Source organism: Mustela nivalis, assembly GCF_964662115.1.
Source record: "Mustela nivalis genome assembly, contig: HAP1_SCAFFOLD_63, whole genome shotgun sequence".
Classification (NCBI taxonomy): Eukaryota; Metazoa; Chordata; class Mammalia; order Carnivora; family Mustelidae; genus Mustela; species Mustela nivalis.
The window spans coordinates 2,303,817-2,307,928 of record NW_028136532.1 but is presented as its reverse complement, the minus strand read 5'-3'; positions in this window follow the sequence as shown (position 1 = coordinate 2,307,928).

The following is a 4,112-nucleotide window of genomic DNA, read 5'->3' as shown; positions in this document are numbered from 1 at the left end:
GGGGGTTTTCCCACGGTGGGAGTTGTGAGAAGCTCCAAACTGCAGAGAGTCTTCTGCAGGACAATTGAGACCTGTTGCTTGGGTCCAGGCCAATGATTCAGAGCAGGGTTCTAAGGATGGATGGCTGGGTAGCCCACCTCGCATTCCAATTGTCTCCTAGCAACAAGACAGGTTAGATCTCCTGGATCTGTGGGGAGCAACCCAGGACCCTGAGTTGAAATGGACACCCCTGGGGATGGGTCCTAATGTGCTTTTGTGTCTATGGAGACCTTGGAATGAAGCAGTGGCACTGGGGACCTAAAGGGTTCTCCTAAACAGAGGCTTTGACACAGCTCCAACGTGCAATTTTCCCATGTGTAGATGAGATGTTTTCTGATGGGTGCGTCAAGAAACAGCTATATGCTGTTTTGATATCCAGGCCTCTGAGGAGAGATGCCTGGAAACCAAAGCAATGGATCTGATTAGTGCCTAGGGGCCTGTTCCTTCCTTTTTACCTTTGGAGACATCTGTCTATGGGTCTGAGTGCAGGTAGGTGCTCAGTTGGGCTCAGATTGCCCCTGTTTTTCCTGGGAAGCCACCACTATTGAGATGGATCAGGGACTTTGGAGGTTTATCCTATTAGAAGGGTTGTGGTCATTGGAATGGGCACACACAATTCCCTTGGAGAGGGCAAGTACAGTCCTCAGGTTTGGCTCCAGGGGCCTGAGCCTGTAGGTTGTGTAGGCCAGGGCTGTTTGGACAGTTGTCTGAAAACACAAACTCGGCTTAGGTTTCGGGTCATAGGTATGGCAGGACTGACCTACAGACCATGAGGAGAACTCTACGGGATTTGAAAAAAGGGCGAGTGTGAGGCTCTTGCTCAAGTTTTTGTCTCTGGATATCGTGTCACTCTGGTCGTGGAATTTCTGGGTGACTTCATGGGAAATGGACGAGTCTTACTCTCTGGTGGTTTGGCACCGTCCAAAGAGTTTGGGGTCAATCTGTGGGCTGGAAGAAGTCCGTTTTTTGTTGTTGTTGTTGTTGTTGTTTTCTTTTTTACCTCAGGTGTCCCACCAAATGAGGGATTCCAGAGTAAAGCCCTGGCGAGGGGCGACTGGACAATCAAAAATCTGGTTAAAAATTGGGGCCTAGGGACATGTCAAGCCCATTATGACATCTAATGGTCCAGCCACTGAGAGGACTTACTAGAGGACAGGACTCATGCTGAGGGTCACAATGCGTATGTATGCCCTCGTCGCACTCAAGAATGGGCGGGGCCTCAGGGTGAATGCTGGTTTCTCCTACACTGAACGTTGGACAACGTACCAACCACAAGGGTTCTTGCCATGGGTAAGGAGGAGTTCTGATTTCTGCATCACACTCACCCCTGGGCAGTGATTGGAGATAAGGTCTCGGTTCTGAAGCCTGAAAACTGAGGTAGGGAAGAGATGATGACCTAAGGCCATGGCGGGTTTTATGTGCTCAGTGTGCGGTCATCTTTCTGGGTGTTGGTCAGGAGGTCCGGGCTCAGGTTGTGTTCGACAGTGCATTAGTGCCCAGGTTAGACTATATAATTAGGGTAAAGTCGAATGCAGTGTAGGTTTTTCCTCATTTAAGGTGCTTGGGCAGCTCATGAGGCAATAATTTTTTTTCTAGAGGGCAGGCAGAGTGCTGCATTGTGTGTCCGGAATTGCCAAAATTGAGGGCTTCGGGGCCAGGAGTATGAGGACGGAAGTCTGAGAAGAGAAGCTAGACTTGGGTTTCAGGGCGAGGGCACGGCAGGTACCCCCTGCAGATCTGAACCAATATCTCATGCATCTGAAGTCAGGGCGAGGATCAGCCGTTGGCTCTGGTTGGAGTATCTGTGCCTGACGTCGGCTTCATGAAGGGATAGGAATCTCGGGGCCATTGAGGTTTTCCCACGTTGGGTGTTGTGGGATGCCCCCTTCAAGGATTCCTTCTTCGGGACATTTGAGACCTGTTGGACAGCTTCACGACATCCCATATGGAATGACTCCAGAGCACCGTTCGTGGATGGATGCCTGGGAAGCCCGCCTCGCATTCCATTTGTCTCCTAGCAACAAGGGAGTTTAGACCTGATGGCTCTGCTGGAGCAACCGGGGTGGCTGAGTTGAAATGGACTTTCCTGAGGATGGGTCCTAATGTGTTTTTGTGTCCATGAGGGCCTTGGAATGGGGCGGTGGCTCCGGGACCCTGAAGTACTCTCCTAAGCTTTGGACATGGCTCCCATGCACAGGTTTCCTTGTGGAGACGAGATGAGTTCTGATGGGTGCCTCAGGAAAACCCCTATGCTCGTATTGGAATCAGGCTTTTGAGGACACATGCCTGTAACCCAAAGCAATGGATCCTATTATGGCCTAGGGTCCTGTCTGGTTCAATCTTCTTCTCTGGGGACATCCATCTATGGTATGAGTGGAGGTCGATTATCAGCTGGTGTCAGACAGCCCTTGTTTGTTCCCGGCGACCTACACTATTGGGATGGCCTCAGGGACTTTGGAGGTTTCTCCTAAGTTGTACGATTTTGGACCATGGAATGGGCAGAATTCCCATGGATTGGTAGGCACTGTCCTAATGTGTGGCTGCAGGGGCCCAGACTGGAGGGTGTGTGGCCGAAGACTTTGAGGACAGAAGTCTGAGAACACAAATTCAGCTTAGGTTTGGGGACGCAGGTATGGCAGGCCCGATCTACAAACCATGAGAAGAACTCTTCAGGATATGAAGAAAGTGCGAGTCTGAGGCGCTTGCTCAGGCTTTTGTCTCTGGATTTTGTATCAGCGATGGCCATGGAATGGCGGGGAGGCCTAATGGGCCATGGCCGAATCTTCCTCTCTGAGGATTTGGCCCGATTCCCAATTGCTGTTCGTCAATCTGTGGGATGGGAGGTCTCCTTTCAGGGTTGTTACCTCAGGTATCCCACCAAAAGAGGAATTCCTAAGCAAAGCCGTGGGGAATACTGATGGGACAACCCGAACTATGGTTAAAAATTGGGGCCTAGGTGCATGGCAAGCCCAATATGCTATCTCTTCATCCAGCCACTGAGTGGCCTTACTTGAGGACTGGTCTCAGCCTGAGGGTCACAATGTGTGTTTGTGACCAATGTGGCCCGCGAGCATGGGCTGGGCCTCATGGGCCACACTGGTTTCAACTACACTGAACGTTGGACAACATGCCAACCACAAGGTTTCTTGCCATGGGGAAGGAGTTCTGATTTCTGCATCACCTTCAACCCTGCGCAGTGATTGGAGATAAGGTCTAGGTTCTGAAACCTGAAAAACGAGGTTGGGAAGAGATGACGACCTAAGGCCACTGCGACTCGATGTGCTCAGTGTGCGGCCAGCTGTCTGAGGGCGTCCAGGCTTAGGCTGTGTCAGAAAGGGCATTAGTGCCCTGGTCAGCCTATGTATTTGGGGTACAGCCAATGTCGGTGCAGGTTGATCCTCATTTGGGGTTACTGGGTAGACCCAGAGGACAATGTTTTTCTTCTGGAGGGCAGGCAGAGTGCTGCATTGTAGTTCTGGATTGCCAAACTGGAGGGCTTGTGGGCCAGTAGTCTGACGACAAAAGTCTGAGAACACAAGCTAGGCTTAGGTTTCTGGGTGAGGCCATGGCAGGCACAATCTACAGACCTGAATCGAGATCTCGTGCATCTGAAGTCAGGGCGAGGATCAGATGATCGCTTGGGTTGGAGTTTCTGTCCCTGATGGCCCCTTCATGAATGGGAGGGCATCACGAGGCCATGGGGGTTTTCCAACGTTGGGAGTTGTGAGAAGCTCCAAACTGCAGAGAGTCTTCTGCAGGACAATTGAGACCTGTTGTTTGGCTCCAGGCCAATGATTCTGAGCAGGGTTCTAAGGATGGATGGCTGGGTAGCCCACTTCGCATTCCAATTGTCTCCTAGCAACAAGAGAGGTTAGATCTCCTGGATCTGTGGGGAGCAACCGAGGACGCTGAGTAGAAATCGACACCCCTGGGGATGGGTCCTAATGTGCTTTTGTCTATGGAGACCTTGGAATGAAGCGGTGGCACTGGGGCCCTAAAGGGTTCTCCTAAACAGAGGCTTTGACACAGCTCCAACGTGCAAGTTTCCCATGTGTAGATGAGATGTTTTCTGA